Source organism: Rousettus aegyptiacus, unplaced genomic scaffold (genome assembly GCF_014176215.1).
Source record: "Rousettus aegyptiacus isolate mRouAeg1 unplaced genomic scaffold, mRouAeg1.p scaffold_m13_p_4, whole genome shotgun sequence".
Lineage (NCBI taxonomy): Eukaryota > Metazoa > Chordata > Mammalia > Chiroptera > Pteropodidae > Rousettus > Rousettus aegyptiacus.
The window spans coordinates 59,258,121-59,280,531 of NW_023416307.1; the positions used below are offsets into that span (position 1 = coordinate 59,258,121).

General features: G+C 33.3%; 1 protein-coding gene across 18 annotated transcripts in view; it reads left to right on the forward strand.

Moving 5' to 3' along the window:
• The window catches only part of ZBTB20 (zinc finger and BTB domain containing 20), a 736,649-nt gene that overhangs the window by 33,136 nt on the left and 681,102 nt on the right, over positions 1–22,411 (forward strand). For 16 of the 18 annotated variants that reach the window (XM_016137756.2, XM_036218893.1, XM_016137765.2 and 13 more), the window contains exon 1: positions 1–4,876. The exons of the other annotated variants lie outside the window; for them this stretch is intronic. The gene's annotated coding sequence lies outside the window, so the exon portion shown is untranslated. The remainder of the gene's footprint in view (positions 4,877–22,411) is intronic. 18 annotated transcript variants of the gene reach the window in all.

The following is a 22,411-nucleotide window of genomic DNA, read 5'->3' on the forward strand; positions in this document are numbered from 1 at the left end:
AAAATAAGAGATTGTAAGCAGACAAGGTCCTTGCAATCTGTGAGGTCCTCAAAGGGTTGCCTTGCCTAAAATAGATAAAACAGATGACCAAGATTAAGGATGGTTATCTAATTAAACCACATAGAATTGACTTTGTGATGATGGTTCTCAATGTCAAAGTCAGTGCTTCGTGTAGCACTTGTTTTGATTCACTAACCCTAGATTGCCATTCTACCCATTTACAAGGGCTAAAAACTCTTGTTCTGGCCATCATTGCAACACGACTCTTATTTTACTTCTTATTAATCTGGGCAATAAAAGTATCTTTGGGGAATTTTCTTGTGAACAGTCTTAAACTGTCCCAAGATTTTTTCCTGTTTAGCCTCACATAATATCAAAACATGATATCTAAGAAAGGACTTGGCAAAGTATACTTGGGATAGTGTTAAATGGTTTTGAAAGTTGACTTTCTTTCCTTTTCAAAATGAAAAAAAAAAGTCTTAACCCTTTAAGTACTTTGGAAGTATTCATTTGCCATGACAACAATCTCTGATCAAAGTACAGTACATTGTAATTTTAAAATTAATGAAATTGTATGCTCTAAGGCAATAGCTACTACTATTTCTACAATCATTTAAGAAGAACATGTACTGTGTACTTGTAAAAGACACTTAACTAGGCACCTTGGATAAAACATACTCAAAGGATCTATAAACCACACTTTAGAGAATAAACTATCTCAAATATAACCTCGATACCGCCCCCCCCCACTCTACAAATGCGTGTGTGCATGCATGAGCATGTGCGCACACACGCCTTTTATTAGACACATTTTATTTAAAATTTTTTTCCATAAGCCACATTTTAAATTTAGGTATTTATTTGTTGAATTTCAGTTTTATCCTTTTGAGGGAGGAGCAAAAAGTTTAAAGTATTGCATGGGATATCACTTTATGTAGTGACAAGATTATTTGCTGCGCTAATATATTTCACATGCTTGTTCCCCACCAGCCTGTGAAGTCTTCAAAAGCAGAAAGTACATCATATATTTTATCTTTACTTTTCACCTCCAAGTATACTGTATGGCACATAGTAGGCACGAAATACATGTTTAGTTAATGCACAAAGATCAGAGCAAGGGTAAATTCCTTCTTGCAGAATGACTCAGTATCAAAATCTTCAGAATATATTTCTAACTAATTAAAAGTTAAAACTAACTGTATAAAATCACATGATGGTATTATTTGGCATCTCTTACAAATCATTTATAATTGAAGCCTTGCTTTTTCTATGCCTTTTTCAGGCTATGGGAAACAGGACATTTTTATTGTATTTTATTTAATATTTATTTAGTTCTTTAAACAATTATTTGCATTAGTATTAGCTATTTGATACTTGGACTGAGGAACCTTAAATAAGTTTTTTTTAAACAGGGCATTCAGGAGAATATGGGAACTATGTATAATGCAAATAGGCTTTATAATTTGATAGCTTTATTGATTACAGATTATTTTTTAGTTCAAGCAAATGGAAACACATATTTATGGATATTCGGAAACAACAAAAGACAATTGAATGGATATGTAAACGTTTAAATATTGTTATTAGGCTTTTAAACCAAATGTGTTGAGAGCTCGGTATAATTGTGGAAAGACAGATTTACACTATTATATTAGTAATCAAGGTATAGTGAGGAATCATCAGAACATGTTGGATTTTTCTCATAACCACAGAATCTATGGCTACATGGAGGCATTAGTTATTATTAGTTATTGGGAGACCATGTGGCATAGGGATTAAGTACATGAGCTCTAAACCAGAGAGGTGGGTTCAGATCCCATTACTGCTATCCTATGTGGTCAGGCAAATCACTTAACCTCTCTGTTTCTTCACCTGGAAAATGCAACTAAAAATAACCTCTACCTTATAGGGTCATTACTAGGATTTAATGAGTTAATAGAAAGTATTTAGAAGAGTGCCTGGCATATAGTAGGCACTTAAACACACTAGCTACCATCATAATAATCATTAGGTTATTCAGTTCAGTTTCTTACTTTAAAATTTAACATCTTTTTATATAAAGAAATGGAAGCTGAGGATGGTTACATGACTTACCCATGGTATACAAACTACTGGTGGTGATGCTAAAACAAAACTAGTTTTTAACTCCCACTTGAGGGTCTTTCTACAGTAGGGAATTGCCCCATGGCATTTCAACATACTAAACAATTTAATAACTTTATAACTTCCAGAGTCTGATAGTCAACTAGGATTATTGTCTCATGTGATACTATTGTAAATTCAGTTCATGGGTCTTCAGTCCTAGCAGGGGGAGTATATATCTTGAACTCTAGAAAGCACTAAGAATGCGCCACTTACTGTGTTTGGAATATAGTAAAGTGTGCAGATATGGAGAAAGTGTTGAGATGTTGTGCATTTTTCACTAAGCCAAATAGTTGTTTTTCTTTTCTAAATTAAACGAGCTAGTTATTCTTTAGAAAAATGAATAGACTTTATGGTCCTTTACATTCCTTTTGACTCAAGCTAGTATAAATCAAATACTGTCTTATTCTCCTTAGGTTAAAACAAAACAAATCAAAAATACCTAGAACCTTATTTTAAAAAGTCATGACATACAAATATCTAATTTGAATCAGTCTGTCAAACTGCGAGGCTTGCGTGCTTTTTTAAGTGGCATTTTTCTTTATATATTTTAGTAAAGCTTCAGAGAAACAATAGGGCAAAGCAGGAAAACAGAACTGCTAGTCTGAGCAGTAAGGGGTGAGACGCATGCTGGTCTTAGGCAAAGTAAGCGAATTTTAGAAAGGTTTTTCTCGAGACATATGACCAAAGGTAAGGGTTGATAACATCCCCTTTTGTGTTAGTTTGTGTGTTCCCTCTTTATTAAGCACCCACCCTGGAGAGGGGTAAAACACAACGGCAGCACCAGAAAATTAGAATTGGTGGTTTACAATCAGACTGGAGGGTCTGGACTCTTAATTTCTTAATAGAATTTTCCCAGGATGCTTTGCATAATGTGTGACTGGACATTGCCTTCTAATATCTGTGCTACAGATTATCCATCCTTAAAATAACTAAAATAATATTGATCTCTGTTCTGAACATGACCAAAGATTTAACTGACATTCTAAATTTTTTTTTTTTAAATCAAGGGAAGATACAGTTAATACGTAAGTTTTTATTGAAGTAATTATTTATTAACTGAAAACTGACTTTTAAATGAAGGAATTGATGCTTATACAGTAAAGTAGTTTCATTTATGCAGAGGAACACATTCTAATTTTTGAAGCATGGTAAAACACAAAACCGTATAAAACGATGATTTTACAATTAATATACTTAACATACAATTAATTATTGATGCCCAAATGCAGGGTTTGAGTAGGTCGAATCCACTCATTTTTTTTACATAGATTTTAAAAGAATATTTAACCTCTATTGTAATGTTTCTAAGTCCCATCTAAATGGCACACATCCAAACTGTGTAGAAATGTAGCTGTCTAGGTAAACAAACAGCGTCTAGTTTTAAAAAATTGGGGGGACAAGGAGAAGGGCTTGAAACTAGTTTTGTTTTCTGATGCTTATAGTTCCATGGCTGCAACTACATCACTTATGGGAGAAAAGACACCTGGGAGAGGGAAAAAGGAATGGGGAGCACGTGATGGGGAGAGACGTGTCATACCAGCATTATATTGGTTTAACATGTGGGAAAAAAAATTGATTAGAGGTATCAGACAATGAAAAACATTTTTTTTTTCCTTTTAAGGAAGGTTTATTTAGAAACATTATTTTAATTTTTCCCTTCCGATAAAAGAACAAGGGATTTCTGTTATGGTTTGAGACCCATATTCTATGAAACCTTGTCCTGCTTGTGATGGAAGCTCCTTATGGGACTTATTTCTGTTGTTGTAACACTATGTACTATATGCATTGCACCTGTTCACACAGAGTACATTGTATTGTGATATTTGTACGGATAGGTGTTTCAAATAAGAATCCAATCTGCTTTCTAAAGTACTAGTCTATTAGTTACTTAATTAAACTTAATTCTGTTTTTGTCTGCAATTTTGCATATGGTCTTGACTTATTTACTGAGCAGTGATTTCTTTTCTGCAGTTATCAATTTTGTCTGAGATCAGTTTTTCTATTGTATGGAGTCTGTTTCTTTCAGAGTCTCCTTTAAGACTGTTCTGACTTTAAAATCATTACCAGGCTTTTGTCAGAGCAGATTTGTTGACACTCTTCTCACATTAAAAAAATAAATTTAAAAGATTGTACAAATAAGCTATGCGAGTCACTATTTCCTGCTAAAATGCAAAAAAAAAAAAATGTATTTATGATAATTACATGTACTGTGTGCCAGAACTGAAACAATACAGTCCTCATAATGGAGCATAAATAAAGAAGGTGGAGCCAGCTGCTCTTAAACTGTTTATTTGCAAGCAGTAATGATATAGAGAATATACCTTTTTTTTTCACTCTGTTAGTCTGGCAATACTGAACCTGTTGCTGCATTAGACGAGTTGCATTTTGCTGGATAGGGGAAGGAAGGCTGTCTGCTGTCTGGTAGGAGGGCTTTGTCTGTGCCTTTCTCTCTCTCTTTCTTTCTGTTTTTCTTTCTCTCTTCTCTCTCTCTCACTCGCTTGCTCTGTCTCTGTCTGTCTCTCTCTCTCTCTGCCCCCCCTCTCCCTCCCTCTCTCTTGCTCTCTCTCTTCCCGTCTCTGTGGTTTGTAAGGTAGGTTGCAGTGTGTGTATATACACAACATCAAGAGCAGGAAAATGGACTCATTAGGGAGGCAGGCAGTCATTACCACTCACACTGTACTTCCAGGGAGACACCGATTATGAGAAGAGAAACTCAGCGCTGGGGAAGAAGGTAGGGCAGACAACTTTCATAAAAAAAAAAAAAAAAAATCCTGTTTCTTCAATCTTCCCTCTACCTATCATCTCCTTTAGCCCCCCAATGCTTATATTCTTTTTCCCTTGAATTTTTATTTCCAGATTTAAGTTTGATAGAGCTATTGCTAGCTTAAAATTTAGAACATCTATAGGAGGCCTAACCCTCTGTTGATTTTATTCCCACTTATTTAAGGGTGTGCCCTTGTGATTCAGTTTAATTACTTTAAAAATAATTACAAACAAATCTATTTTTTCTCACTAAAGTACTAAATAAATCAGAATCTTTCACTCCTTTAAAACAGACCCCTCCGTATGTTTGTTAGTCTCTTTGCTTTTCTTATCTGTTTATGCAATTCCATCTGTCTGTCTATATATCATGTTGTCCTTATTTATTGCTAACTGGGTTTTGTTAGTTAAGTGCCAATGAGTTTCAGCTTCAGTGCCAGTGTGGCTATTACTAAAGTGAGACTCTTAGTTCTTTGTTTTACATTGAAGTTTAAAGTCCACATTTACAGTTTAAATCCTTGAAGCAGGTTGAATACTTTTTGCAGCATATTTATTTGATGACATTGGCCATAAGGTGAGGGGTAGGCACTGAGGGTGGGTAAGAATGAGTAATTATTTTTATCATCACACACTCTTCTATGTTACATCGGCGGTGGGGGGAGTGTATTTTGAAAGGAATAAGGTACTTCATTTTGTTACTTTTATTTTGCAGATGGGCTTTATAAGGGATATCACTGTGGTTAGTAAGAATGCAAACTTCCCTAACAAGCAGTTTTTATCCTAGGATAGTTTCCTTTCAGTACCTTACTGTTTATTTATGCTTGGGGGTGGGGTGGGGTGGGGTGGGTGGGAGACTGTCCATCTTTTAACAAAGTAGAAGCTATGAAGTATATCAGGCCATCTTGTGCAACAACTGTAAGTATTCATTTAACATTTTGGGGACTATAAATAATGTATTTGTTATTTCAAACATAGTTTCGAGGTACTTTATATATATATATATATATATATATATATATATATATAGTTTTTTTCTTTTTTATGGTAGAAAAAGTTGCATTTCACAACTAGCTGACATTGTTGAAGAGTTTTCCCAGAACAGTGTTCTTCAAAATTCAAAGGAGTAGTTAAATAAGTCCATTTGAAATGGACTCCTTAATGGAGTTTTATTCAGATTTGTCCGAAAGTAAACTGCTATTCATTAGATAAAAAATTAAATCAGATAGCAAGATACACAAATGTTTTCAGCATATACATGAGCAGTAATAGAAAATGGATGCTGATCTGTAGAGATCTTTGATAGTAACAATCACCTTTTTCATAATAAATTATTTATTTAATAGAAGTGGCAGACTTTTTTTTTTTTTTTTTTTTTTAAATTCCATTAGGCCTCTCTGACAACACAAAGAAGTCCATAAAGCAATATTCTTAACCCACCTGGGACACTAGAGCAGATTCTCAAACACATTCTCAAGGTTCAAACCTAGTAAAATGTTTATTAAAAATCCATTATTTCAGAAGGGTGGTGAACTTTTGCTGTTAATAGTCTTTTTTTCCCTTTCTTTTAAAAATTTATTTGGAGACTTTTAATTTGCTTATATTGCCTCAACTGTCTTCTAAGCTGAAAAGGCCAGCTTTGACCAAGGGTGATACAAATTCTAAGTATATTCAGGTCCTGTCAGAAATTTTTTTGCTAAAGGAGAACTTTTGGAGGGTTCTATTGAAAGTGTATTTGTGTTAATATGGTACACAGTATATGGTGTTTCAAATGTGATTATCTCCATTTCAGAACTCTTGACCCAGAAATGTTTTAAAACAAAATTTTATGTCAAAATGTGCATGTTTCATGCACCTGTCATTTTCTGTACTAACATTATGAGCACGATCTAAAATTCTATGCTCTTTTACAAAAGGAATTTTTCATATATCTCTTGATCAACATTCTCTTTCTGCACACACGTATATATGAAGATATCTGTGTGTATATATGTTCACTTACATATTCTCATACATGTATAGATAAAGAAATCAGATTCTTTTCAGATACAACATTTAAAAATTTTTGTTAGGCATATTTATACTGATCAGAAGCAAACAAAAAATGAAGAGACTCTTAAGGGAGGGTGAACATTTAATCTAAGGGGTAAAAAGTAAAAATTTAGTCGTTTTTATGGTCGACTTGATTTTTAGAATGTGCATATGTTTTCTTCTGAATTATACTTCTTAGCCTTGAGTGTGTAAAGTATTTTTAGTATGAAAACAATCTTGGCATTTTTTTGGGAAGGATTGTCACAATCTAAATACAGAAGGACATTATAAAATGTGTGTTAAGTAAACTTAAAACCAGTGTGCTCTGCTGTATAGGGGTTTGGAAAACTGAAAGGCTTGTGTCATAGGAGGGCAATAGAGTGCCAGAAAATTTCATTAACCAGCTTTGCTGGTTGTGGTGGGCTCTTCCTATCAGCACATGAGATCTGCCCGTTGAGAACCCTGAAGTCTTGGTCAGGTCACAATGTGTTTCATTTTATTGTTGGAACACACAGTTATATAACACACCCACATGAGGAAATGCTCTAAAGCAGTTATTTCATGCTTTGCCATGCCCTGTAGCTAAAACAATTTGATACTGAGTGACATGTATGTGTGCTTTTTAACTCCTATCTGATGAAAATCAGCTTTGGCTCCTCGAAAGGCCCGAAACAGTGGAATTCAAGACAGTATAATTCAAATGCTAAGCACATGCTGGTTTAAACTTTTTTTTTTTTTAACTTAAGGGTGGAATCACTATGATTATTTTTGATTTAAAGACTATATAGTAATTTCCTGGATTTTACTCATTAAGGTTTCAAACTTGAGGACACTTTTCTTTTTCACATTTTTCTCCAGAAGCCATTCATCAGAAGGATAGCAGCTGCATACTTTTCCTTAAAATGAGAACAAATAAATGGCATTCCTGTTTATCTGTTTTTGAATTTTAATGATTAGCCCTTGTGCTAATTAACAAATTCTCGTATTCATAAAATCTGGCACTTCATAAATATCCAATTGTGTGATTATCTACACATGTTCTGGCTTTCTATAAATATAGAAATTATCAGTGGATGTGTTCACGGACTTGCTCAGCCTGAGTAGTGGCTGGTCATGCTGCCACAGAGAAAGCTTGGTTCAGGTCCTGAGCAAAAATGTTGCCCCAGGGTCTGGCAAGGTGTGTGGAAGAAGCATCTGACTGATATTGCTAACTAGCAATATCTGGCAAAGGAAGGACTGATGTTGACATTCTTTAAATGCTGCCAGTTCTAGCCTTCTTCAGTCCCAAGGGTGGCCTCTTAGGGTCTAAAAGTTGATCATGGATATTAGAGCTGACTAGTCTTGGAGGATGCTTTAGAAAAGTATTATAACAAACTACATTTTTCAGTGGAAAATATACTTTACTCAACTTCTACAAAAGAGTAAAATAGTATGCCTATCCTAAGTTCCTTAACCAGTGAGGACACCATTGGCATTAAGGGTCGCATAGTATTGAAAAGAAAAATCTAAATATTTTCATTTGTCTGGCTGTGTAACTATCACAAGCAAATTATAGAGATCATATATAAATTATATAGGAATATTTTGCCTTACATCGAGGACAATAAACCTTAGCAATGAGCAAGTGTGTAATGTAAGAGTTATTATTAATTTAGAAAATAACCCTTTTAAATGATTTTTTAAATATATATATATTGTATAAGCCTGTGGTTACCTTATATAAGCACTAGGTATCATTTACAATGATACTAGAATCAGCTTTGGTTATTTGATTCTTTGCGCCAAACTTTCAAATCAAGTATAGGATTCCTAGGCATTTGGCAAAACGTGAAACTTGTAATTTTCTTGAAAACCTGTGTTTCATGCATTCGCATTGCTTAAGTAACGTCTAGCATTTTGTTGAATCCTCAGGAATTATAGCCAATGTCAAATAACTAGCAAAATCCTTTTAATTCTTTACGAAAAGCTCAAGGGTAATACCTATATCCTAGAAATTCTAGGGAATCCCTGAATTCATGTTTTCCTATAACATAGATACTATATATTTAATCACCAATAATATCGATATCAGTTATGTTTAATGTATCAGAAACATTCCTCAAGCTCTTCTAATTTCAACATAGGAAAGCTTCTGAGGCTGCGGGAAGAAATAATGACACCTATTAATACTATCATGGATGTGTTAACCACTACAGCAGATATTGGAAGCAACATTCTAGGGCCTATAAGAAAAAAGGGCTTTTCTATCGCTCTAGCTGTTCAACTGTAATAATGAATAAGTGACATGCTATTTCCACACTAAACTATGGAAAATTTGTGCTTGACTTTGGCTTCATAACCTTTCCTTTACTCCAGAATCAAGCCTTTTGGTGATTCTATAGTTCACTTGAAAGTAATCAGCTTGAAGACGTGGAGCTCGCTTTTCTGGAATCTTTTGACACACAACAGAAACTTCAGCCTGGGGTGTTTCCTAGTTCAATTAACTAATGCAACCCTTCTGTAACTGTTTTAACTTAGGGAAAGTTAGCTACTGACTTCCACGTGACAATACTGAGATAAGGTGCAAGGGCTGAGTTAATTGACACATCTAGTTACCAAATGGAAATTGAGGATATTATTATTAATTTCTGAATATTCTGTCTTACCTTTGAAACGCTATTTGAGAAGGTGGTAATTACAGCATAACTTCTTGATATTAGAAGTAATTTCGTCACTCAGTGCTTCTATGTCTCAAGGTGTGATGAGTTTAACATACATATTACACATTATGCATTTAGAATGTTAAGGATTTATTTTTAAAATTTCCATGTTAAATAGCTAATGGAAGGGTTTGCATTCAGTATATATAAAACTATTTAATGGAGTTTGGGGTTTTTGAAAATTAAAAAGATGTCCAAAAAATTGAAACTAAAAATGGCAATAATTACAAATCTTATACATAATATTATTTTTTCTTCAGACATTCTTATTTTAAGCTTTTTAAAAACCGTGTTTGAATTTAAATTATTTAAATTTTAATTCTAATGTTTAGAAGGCATTAGTTTTTTTTTTTTTTTTTAACTGAGCCTGGATGTTTTCCATTTTTACCTTTATTTTCAGAAATGTTCTCTGAATTACTGCTGTAAACAAATTGTGATTTGTTGTTGGCAAATTACCTTTATAGTATGAGTGTTTCTAGTAAATGAAATGCTACTGGGAGACAATTAAGGTAATGTCAGTTTGCTCAGGCAAATATAGTTGCAAGGGTAGCTGTATACTGTTGGATTTATTTTTGGTTCTGGGTTTTCTCTCTCTTTCTCTTAAATTCTAGATACACTAAAACTCCTTCTGGGCCTGTAAATGTACCTTGTGTCTGCCCATATTAACTAATGTCTCCATATTATTGGTCCTTTGCACCCATCACCCAGGCTTTAAGGTGGGCAAAAAGAACTGGAATAGTTTTTACTTTTTCTAGTTCCTAAACTCAACAATAATTTTTGTCTCTTTACCTCTAGAGTGGAGATTAGAGACTGATTAAGAAGCAAATGGAGATCAGAATATCATCAAGCAGAGGGTAGAGGGGGTGGGTGCTTTTGAAGCTTCTAAACTTATAAGTCTAATGGAAAGAAAAATACTTTCTAACCCTCAATAAAAGCCATCTGAACTATGTGACGCAGCACTATCTTTTCCATATACCTGTCTAATGTATTTTTAGATTCAATGGTACCACCAAAAGAAGATCATAGAAGAGAAAATCATTACATTTCACATTTCTAATACTGCCTGGTCTTCATACCTTTTGCCTTTTAAGCCTTGGGTTTGTAGTTGTGAGCAGATTTTTATAGTTGGTAAACAGATTTTATTTGTTTTGATAAGAAACCTTCCCAACAAAGCAATACCAAGGCACGTCGTAAAACAGCATCAAGCGTTTATTAAGTAAAATGGATAAAATGATCGACTGAATAAGTCGTATGTGTATGTGTGTCTGTATGTTTCCTCTCAAAGCGATATGTGTGTGTGTATATACATACATACATATATACATATATATACGTGTATATATACACATACATATACACACACACACACATATATATATAAATACAAAACAAAAAACTAAACTTCCTATCAGTCTGAGTGGATTCAATTTTCTTTTTACAAAATGGTTTTCGGAAACCATTTTTGTACAGCGATTTCGACAAGCACATTCTACTCCATTCCCTGCCCACTTGCTGCTTTTCTTTCTAAATGTTGAATGAATGTGAATAATTTGTTAGTCAAAAGGGAAAAAAAAAGAAAAAGTATGTTATTCTAACAGGCTCAGAATATAGCCATAGGTAGGACTTATAAACAATAGTTTCAGTCTTAACAATTTAGCATGAAAATTTGTGAATAAAAGTTTTAGAAACTAATTATTTTGAGACCCCAATGCTGTGGTAAAAACCAAACCAAACAAAACAAAACAATGAAGCACTCACTGCCTTGGAGAGCAGGAGGCATTAATTAATGCTAAAAAGGATTTAAAGTGGTTAAATCTGGAGTCCTGGTTTCTAATCCTGACTTATGATTTTGAATAAATTGTAATTTCTCTATTCCTCGGTTTCCTTTCTTGTAAAATGAAAGAAGTTCTGTTTTAGATTTTATTTTATTTTTTTAAAAAGTGTGACTTTATTTTAAATAGCTACATATGTATTTATTTCTCCTTGCATTTTCTACCTGTACATCACAAACATATGGGAAGATGTGTAGTTGGTGACAATGGAAGAATGAAGAGAATCTCAGAGAGCAACATGTACTTTAAATTTTTTGGCGGTAGTTGTCCTCAGCTTAAGTAGATGTCACAGTATATTACTGGGTCTATTTAATGATTCTATAATGCAGTAGACCACAAATTGTCATTTGTTAGACAAAGCGTCATAACTGCTATCGGTGATTTGATAAAAAGGCTGCTTTTAACTGAGTGAAGCGCAACATGGTTTCTATGGCTCTATTCTTCCCCACTGGCCACTAGATGGAGAGGCGGTCCATGTCCTCGGCCTTGCACTTGGTAAACGGTTCACTTCTGATTTTCTACTGGCAAAGCTGCACTATAAGTCTTTGGATATTTCTGTGAAGACACACATGACATTTTGCAGAAACCATCAGAGAATGTATTTTCTTCTATACAGGCATGATGAGGTATTCATAAATGCAAAATGATTTGTCCTTCTTCGGCTACTTTTAATGCTCATAGACCTAGGAAAAGGCCAGTGTTACAACTCTGGTTTCAGTTGTCAAAAATAGGACCTTTTGCCTTTTTCAATTTGCCCATTTAGAAAAGGGCCCTGAAATGAATGTCAGCACCACAGTGCCACCTTGTGTCTCTGTTGTTGTGAGAGTTACTGATGCATGAGCCAGTGAAAAAGAAAAGAACAGGACATTTGCAAAAATTTGGCAAATTGTTTTATCTTTGGATTTTGCAGTGACTCCACAAAAATATATGTTTCAGTGTGTTTGGAAATTCTTACTACCCAAGGAGAAGATAGGATGTATGTACTTTACCCTTTCTCTCATGCCAATTTTTTATATTAAAAATATTTTTAAAATTTCAGGCACAAATAGGGATGTGTTCTATTTAGAATTGAGGATGAAGAAGGCAGGGATTGTTGGAGATGTTCACCTAATTATTACCACTTATAAAGCCTCAGTTAAATCATTTCAGACAGTGAGATGCTCCTTTCTGCACATTCTCAGAGCAACTTTTATAGGCATACCTGGTAGTATCATTTTTCACATTGTATTGCCATTGTTTGCGTATCTTCCAACTAAACTGTGATCTTGAGGATGGTGTTTGTGTCTTATTCATCCTTCTGCCTCTAGAACTTTCTATGGATTTCAGCCCAGAGGTACGCAGATATTTGAGGTCTGAATGATTAAGTTTGGCTGTTTTATGACTTCTCATTTGTTTTATTTTTATTTGCTTGAGTTTTAAGTTATTTAAGGGTTTTTCTCTTTGGAAAAACACCTTCTGATACCACCTTCTTTCCAAACATCTCTTTATAAACTTAATGTCTCATCTTAAAATAACGGTTTCTTTTTTGATTATGAAAACCCATGTTTGCCAATACATGAATGCATATGATAGTTAATTTTGGGGTAAAGAAACAATTTCTAGTCCTAGCTTTATAAGAAATTTGCTGTGTTATCTTGGGTAAGATATTTAATCTTTCTAGTTTTTTTTCTCATGTGTAAAATGAGTAGGCTGATCTTAAGGTACATTTGACTAAGGGTTCTTACAGGGATTATTACTCTAGTTATATTTGGTTTAACAGTTTTTAAAATACTGTGATAGCTGAAAATTAAATTGCTAGCCTTCGAAAGTACTATTTGATATTCCCAGTTTTAGAAGAGGAAACTGAGGCACAATGTTGAAATGCAACAGGACGGGTAAATAGTATTATAACTGATGGGCATTCCAACTTTTTGTTTATTTTTAATTTTTGGTTTGATTTTGGTTAATTGAGCTCAATTTTCCTTCTATCCTTTAACTATAAAATAAATAAACTACAACAAATTTAAATAGCAAAATGAACCCATGCTTTGGTATAGGACTGTAGACTACTTGCAATTTAGAGACTCTCCCCTGATATTTTGAATTTTTTTATAATACTTAAAAATGAGTATTAAGTTTTAAATTTTAGATTTTTGCATGGAATTTACATCTGGAGTTTTCAGTCCAAATATTAACATAAACACCACCAAATTGTATGACTTTGGGCAAATTGCTTAAGCTTTTTAAGCTTGGTTTAATTTTTTGCAGAAAAGTAATAATAAATGTTACCCTTCCTGTCTATGTCAAAAAGTTATTGTGAGGATTAAATGAGTTAATGGATGTGGAATTTCTTTATAAATGGTAAAGCCCTATACCAACTTTATATAACATTTATTGTTATTATTGCTCTAATTAAAGAAGGAATAAAAAAAAGTCAAAGCAAAACACACAGACAAATTTAAAAAAACACTGAAACTCATGGCATTTCTTAGTTGCGTGCTTCTCAGTGGCGGTAGGCTCTCTGGAGATATGTTTACCCAACTTCCTGTTTGGGTTTAAAAACCTGTAATAATAATAATGATAATGCGTATGTGTCTAAAATTAGTATTTTCTTTAAATAAATATTTTTACCCTTCATTTATAAGTTCATTTTGACAGTGATATTTATTAAAATAGGAGGTAAACAATTTAACCAATATGAAAAAATTATATATATACCTTTTTGATATTGCCTTATTAGACTTTAGTATACTTAAGAATTACCTAGAGCGTTTGTTACAAGTCAAATTCCTGAGCTCTATCCCTAAGAGGCCTTGGATGGAACTCAGGTGTTCTGGCTTCTAACTGATTTAAAAATGACAAAAAATGCTACTTTCCTTGGCTATTATTGTACATCATAATCAGCTTGGCGCTTTTAAACTGCAAGTTATTACCTATTCCAAGATATCCTAAATCAGAATCTTTAGACTGGTATTCAGGCATTTATATTTTACAAAAACTACTTCATACATTCTAATAATATTGCAAGGTTTGCGAATCACTTGTTTTTAGGGTGAATTGTTAAAATATATTTTGTATTGCACCTGAATTCATCTTTATCATTTATAGTATTCTTTAACCAAACATAAACTCACTTTACATAGAAGGGCAAAGTCGAAAATGCTGTGTAACAAAAAATCTAGGCTTGAAAAACAACAGTTATCACTCTTGTTCTGTAACCCTAAAATTAAGGTGAAGACGGTACTAAGCACCTTTTGATAAATTGCTTAATTTAATCTTTACAACAACTCTATTGTATATCCTGGTTTTCTACCTGTGGTATAGATTAAAAACAAAACAAAACTGAAGCTCATAGACTAAATTGACAAGTTCACATAGCTGTTAAGTGTCAAAGACAGGATTTAGAGCCTATACTCTCTACAATATCATATTATTTTTTCCCTAATTCAATAAATCTTTACCAGTTTCTTATTATGTTAAATGATAGTATCTAGCTTTGAGGGCCCCAAAGTGCATTACTGATATGGTATAATAATTATTGCTTACATCATGTAAAAGAAATGAAAAAATTTTTTCTTGTTTTCACAATAAGAAATCATTTTAACTAGAGATAGAATTCAAGTTTTCTGAGCAGTTAGAAGGGTTCAAAGTAGTCATAGTAATCATAATTATTTAACTGTTGAAAAACATTGTCTAGTGGATCTTTTAACCCCCATGCCTTTTTATGAGATATTTCTTAACCCAGTTTACAGATAAAGAAAGCCAGATGTGGGATGTTTAAGTAACTTATCCAAGATTGTAGATCGAGTAGGTGGCAGAACCAGGATTGAAATCCTGTTCAGTCTAACTTTGACAGCAGAGTTAGTGCTCTTAACCAGCAGAACATGCAATTTCTGTTTTACAGTTAGCCTCTAGAATAAGGCTGTTTCTCCATTTGATAAGTACAAGCCACTAAATGCTAATTAAACTTTGTGAGACTTAAGTTCATTTCCTTTGTGGGGAACAAACCGTTTTGCCACACGGAATCAGTTCAGTAACTTTTTTTTTTAAGTCTTGTAAAGTTTAGCGTTAAAAATGAATAATGCCTTAGGGAAGTCGGTTGACATGAACAATCTTTTGTTTATAGTTTTATTTGAGAGTTGAAACTCTTTGATGGGACAGATTATTTGATTGGAAATTTCAATGTTACCTATTATGCCATGAAACATAATTTCATGGCATAGCCATTGTTATTGGTCTTAAAATAATTGGTTTACATTTAAAATCTAATGAGAGTATTAATAGATTGAGTGCAGCAGTGCTCACAAAACCTGAACACTGATTCTTGAGCATTCCTGATATTCTCATTTTTTAAAAAAAGGCTCATAGTTTAAAATGACACTCTGTGTATACAGTGTAGTGTACAACTAATGTAATTTCTCATTTATCCATTATATGAATTGCTAAAAACATTGTGTTTAGAGATTTAATAATACTCTAAATGCCATAGGGGTACTAACAATTTAAAGGAACTCTGAAATGGGTATTTTAGATGTGAAAATAATCATGGTTTTATAAATTTTGATATGCATATATTTTGGAGATATTCTTAATACCTCTATAATTATGTGTTAAAAAGATATACTTTTTTTTAAAGACCCACAAAGTCATTAACCAGGGGTTATAGTGTTGTCTTTAACAGACTTTCAAATTTATCGGAAATTTGAGTTCTATTTCAATTTCCTTCTCTAAGGATGGTCTTTTCCCAAATGGCATTCTTTTAAATTTTATCAAGTATGAATGCTACCATGAAGAGAGAAGGGTGAAAAATATAAAGTGAAGAACTTTACCTATACTACTTTTTCAGATGTAGAAATTAAAGCATGATTTTTTTAAAAATGAAGTTTCATTTAGCAGCATAGCATAAATTGGAAAATTTGGTCAGTGATTTATTTAGGCTCCACAGGGAAAATCCTGTAGGGTGTTTTCAAATATCCTAAATTTATTTTGATTTGAGACCAGCTTAAAGAGCATGTCTATCTTTAAACAGTTCTCCATTTTCCTGAGAAAAATTCCAGTTGGTCTAGTTGTGGGAGGTAGTATCCCAACAATGAATCTTTTGGGGCCAAATAAGCACTTTAACACAACTTACTCCGTCCCTTTCCTTAAGCCAGAGTCTGTTTTGCCCACTAGGCATGTTTAACTTTGACTGCTAATTTTATTTTTCTGCAGAGGCAAAGGAGACAGGAAAATGGAGGGAAAATAACCGATGGCATGTGGGTGAGGTTTTGGCTCAGAGAATAAATTTTAAAAGATCCTGGGCAGTGTAGGGATGCAGAAAGCAGTTGGTGTCTGAAACTTACCCCTATTTTGCAGATTAAGAAATAAAAGCCAGTAGAGGTTGAATAACTTTGCTAAAGTTATACCATAGTTTCCAGTGTTGAGATTTGTCTTGAGAACTAGGTTACTCATTGTTTCAATAAGAAAATTGGACAGTCCAGTTGCTCTTTTAGTCAAAATGCCCTTCTAATATTCCTGTTCTTCCATTTTTCTTTTTTCTTTTTTTCTTTTCTTTTCTTTTTTTTTTTTTTGCTGCTGTCTTTTAACATCTAAAAAATCATTCTGCTTGTAATTCCAGGTTTAGAAGCTGGTTGAACAAATATATTTTGATTATTAAGGTCTTTCAGAACCAGCTGAGCTGTGAGGACACTGTGCATCATGAGGCCTTCTGCCTCTGTTTTGTTGGGATTATGTAAGTAATGAACATAGAACCAGAAAATAAAAATGGCTTTGAAGGAATTGGATCTGAGCGGGTGACAGAGCTATAAACATGACAAAAGTGGTGGGAACTGAATATAGGATAAGCCATTTTTTAAAGTTCTAATTACAGTTGATCATAAGATTTTGAAATGAATATATGCTAAGTTTTGATACTTTTTCTCCTAAATTGATGCCAGTATGTGGCTTTAAGGTGGAAAAAGGGACCATGATAGAAATGTGAATTAGAACTTCAGTCTTCCATAAAGAGTTTATAACTGCCCCAAATCCATAAAGAGTTTATAACTGCCCTAAATATCCCCTCTGTCTGGACCTTGTGAGAATTTGTTTCTTGGCCCTAGTATCACTTGTCAAAGTTGCAGATATATATTCAGTCTATTTCTTACTTACATAATGCATATTTGCTTTAAAAAATAGGTTAAACATATTCGATGTTTAGGTGCTTGGTGAGTATTAACGTTTACCTCTTAATACTACTAGTATGGTTCTAGGCACCAAACAAACGCAACTAAAATGTGAGGTTTATTTGGTTACCAGCACCTAACTAAAAATATGTAACAACTTAGAAGTGATGTTATCATATCAGACATGGTGTGAACAGGCCCCAATACACTGTTGGACCTTCAGTTTTTATTAGAAAATGCTTAAGAGTTATCTAGAACATCAAAAACCCAACAAAACCCAGGTATATGTCCTCATATTGACGCATCTGCAGACTTGATTTCTATTCTAAGAATCGCAGTTTGAATTAATTGAGGTCAGAAGCAGCTACACATTTGATTGACCAAATGTGTCCTATCTACTTGCAAATAGCTCTTTTCCTTTTAGGGTCTGAGGAGGTGGTGGTTGTTTTTTCTGCCTTAGTAATAGAGTCACTGATAGCAGCACACAATGGCTAATTGTTAGAATATAAGGCTTTGATAGACATGGAACACAGGCTTCTACTAATACTTTTAAATTTGCACCAATTTGCAGGAAATTAAATATGGTTCTCTAAGAAATACATTGCAGAAAGCTTAAACTAGAAGTGGTAAAAAAAAAAAAAAAAAACCTCTTCTCAGGCATTTAGTTATTTTCTACCCTAAAAAAGTAATTTTCCTTTTATCTATATCTTTATAAGCCTTTAAGATGAAAGAGGAGAGTGACGGCTGTAGAATGATAGTGACCTAAAAGTATAAAATTATAGTTAGTGGAGTTTGGGTAATCTTGAGGACAAATAAAATCCAGGATATTTATCAGTGAGCTAAAAGGGGAAATGCTATTTTCAGCATTCTGCAAATAAAATGCTTAATTAAAATTTCCTAAAAAAGTAACAACTTTTTCCTGAGAAATTACTTTGCTTTTGAAGAAATTAAAACTAGGGGGAAAAAAGGAAGAAAGCTGATGGTAACAAATTTGAGAGGGAGATGGGATTAGATTAATTGCCATTTAAATATGCAGTTCCAGGGTTGTAGGCATCTTTCTGAACTAGGTTGGAAAGACCATAGAAAAAATTCTAGTGTGGAAATTATATCTCATGTCATGAAACAAAAGTTCAAAAAGTTTCCTGTTATAATAAGGTGAAAGTGGTTACCAAAGAAACAAAAGTTTCTTATCATTCTGCCTGAGGCAAATGTGGCATATTAAGCTTAAAATGAATTCTCTTCTCCTGAATGCACACAACCCTTATTAAGGTCTTGGAAATTATGCACACATAGAAAAGGGAAATAAGAATTTCTGGTTGCATTTGAATAAGCATCCATTGGGGGATAGGGGCTATCTAATATCTATGGATACTTTAGTGCTGAACTGGCAAAAAATGAGTTTTCGCTATTTTACCTTTTAGTTGGGTTTAACTTTAATCGGAATGACTGTTTTCATCTTAAAAGAGGACTTTTAGTTAGAGCTAGGTTTCCTGGTGGCCTGAAAGAGTTAATGCATTTTCCAAGAGTGTCCAACTTACTTCCAGGGAGTAGTGCGTGCATGTGAGAGTCTGGCTCCAGGATATTTGTTCACATCCCAAAACTAATTTGGCACAACTTAAAATGTCTGCTAGGGAGAGGATTCAGAGTGTTGTTAGGCCGCGCAATTAGTGCTTTATTTCATGAACACCAAATTCACCCAATAGTGTTTTGTTTTAAAGAAGAGCTTGAAATTCACAATAACGGGTTTCATTTATCAGAGCCATATGGGACTCACCATCTTTGGATATATTTGTAAGGCTTTCACAAAGAAGACTCCTTAGGCATCTCAGATTTCACGGATTGGAGGGCAATCTGGATGAATATCTTTTTTGGAAATGATGAACCATCTTTTTCATATGTAGTCTCCAATTTCAGTAATCCTTGAGAAGCCCCCCAAAACAGCGAAGAGTTAAATAAACCTCGGCTTATTAGCTTTTACTGGAAAATAAAAACCATGATTCTTAAATCTGGTTCACATGCCAAGTGTACCTTTGATGTTGAAATTTGGCCATTTAATCATTACATTTTGTGATGTGGCTTTTATGAGAGGGAAGGTGGGTTCTAAGTCTCAATCTATTTTTGCACTTTTTGCTAGTTCCTTCATGGTCATATGTCAATAGATTGTTGGGAAGATATCTGCAACATAGCAGACTGATAATATAGCAGTGTGGTTCTTTGTTGTTTACTCAAGGTTATTTTTTTGTGTGGCCTTCTCTTTTTCCATGCTTCTCTGATCATTACGGGTTTATCTTAATGCAATATATTCTTGAAATGTCGATATTAATTGATTTTTTGAGAAATCGTATTTTTCACTTATCTATAAATTTAGAGATTTAAAAATTAAATCAAACGATCATTTTATAGTGGTTGCTGGTGCTTTAATTTTGGGTTCCCAGTTTTTCTTAAGCTATTAATGACTGATAAACAAATATTTAACTGTTCACTCATTTAAAATGAATATATTTTTAAAACATAAAGTGCTATTGTGTTATGATTGGTAACCACTATTTTCTCAGGTTTTCAACTTTTTGTTTTCGCAGCTCTGTAGCCAGTCTTATAAAGGACACACTTGATTCTATTTGATAAATCTGGTACATCACAATATTTTCCAGTAATAAATACTATTATAACAATTGCTACCGACCTATTAAAGTCTATGCAAACTTCATAAGGAAGGTAATTTCAGTTTTATTTTAAGTTGTTATAAGTTGACAATTGCTTAAAATAGCTCTCACTCATTTTTAAATACCATTTTATTGTATTCAGCCTTATTCTCTAGTTTATTTAAAAAGAATCTTTAGCACTTCATTTGCTAATGATGTTTATATTAGCATGTTTTAGGTTTTCTAGAGAATGTCCACTATATTTTGTTCAGTTTTGAACATGTCGAATAACGTTAAATTAAAATAAAAGTCAGTGTATTCTTGGCTACCATTTAAACTTTGTATTGATATTAATGTCATATATTTTAAATACTATTTCATAAAGATTCAAAATTCTATTCCTTACCATTTCTTCTCTAAAATGCATTATACACTGCCCGGAGAGCTCTTAGACCTTTTATTTATGTATCTCTGCTGTTGGGTACAAACTCGTGTTGCTGTATGTCATTGATCCCCATGCTGTAGGTTGATGAGACTGCTGGACAACTGGTAGAACGTTGGAATTATAAAATGAGCTATAATTATTTAAATCAACTTGAGCATTAAATTAATTGTGCTGGATGGTTGACTGTCTCATATTCTTTCTATATTTCATTTTTAGTCAAGCATTCAAAAATCATTTAATGAGTATAATCAATTGTTAAAATACTTTCAGGATTAAGTTGTATTTCCTTGTATCTACAAACAAAGGCTTCATGATGCAATGAAGTTAAGTGTTTTTATCACTGAAAAAGTCATTATGGAACTAAACATGAACTTTTGTTGGCTGATGCTTGATATTTTCTATAGGAATTTTGAAATATTTTCTTTGGGAAAATGATATAATGAGATAATTGAGATAGTGGTAATGGCATCAAAGACATTAAAGGTGGCAGAAAGACTCAGGATAGAATATATGGATATAGATACAGTGATATTTCATAGGTCTTTGAATTTAGTATAAACTGTAGTCTGTGAAGAGAAGATAGACACATGGATCAGACATGAAAATGCAGATGAAATAATCAATGGTTAATTATTTATGAGTATTTTTACTAAAGGACAGATGATGATGGAAGGGACATAATTTGATGGAGTGTATATGCGAATGGTAAAATAGTTGGATTCTGTGAGAAGAAGAATATGAAAAGATACAGGGATTTTATGTCGTTCTGTGGCTATAACTGCCTAGTTTTCTTCATTTACATTGTTTTCTGTTGTATGGATGAATGGCTCTTATATATAATGTTCTTGGTATAAATAGAATCCATAAATCATTGAGGTTGAGTGAATTTTATTTGCTTGTAAAGATGGACCTCTTTGATTTTGAGGTACGGTATGCTATTATTCATTCTTACCTTATGGCCAGAGTAAAGTTTATATTATTTTTGTTCAAATTATAATCTGAGTATAATTATGTGGAGCAGGTGTGTGTGTGTGTGTGTGTGTGTGTGTGTGTGTGTGTGTGTGTGGTGGGCATCCTTATGTACACATATAAAGGACACTCACTTCTGTGTCTTTGTTTATCTGTCTCTATCTCTCCTGTGCCTGCTGCTTTTTGCTTGCCAGTTTTTCTTTGTCTCTATCATTTTTATTGTTGAACCCATCTGTGTAGAAAATAGAATGCTTGGTTTAATAATTTTTAATGATTTTTTAATTTTTTGTTACTTTGTTCTCCAAAATTGTTTTCACCTCAAGAATTAAGGCTCAAGTATAAGGCATTTTAGTTCTCACATTCAAGAGGTGTTTCTGCTTTCTTTTTTGTCCGTTTGTCCATATGTCTACTAGTCTCTGATAGGCTGTGCAGTGAGACAGCAGTTTACTATCTCTGTGTGTGTGAAATTAGCTAATTGGTGTTAGCAGAAATATTTTCACATGTTTTATAAGCAAAGTGCAGCAAGGTATATAAATGTAGATATGATCCAGACACGCGCACGCTCACGACTGTCACTGCTCATGCATAGGCGCTCAGAAGTAATTAATGTTAATAAGATTTTAATGTGCTTGTGAGATCATAATGAGGAGAAATGAATGCTCTGATTAGGAAAAGGTAACTGTGTGTGTGTTTTGGCTTAGAACAAGATTTCAATTTTTATAAACCGCAATTTTAGAACTTGTTTGTGATT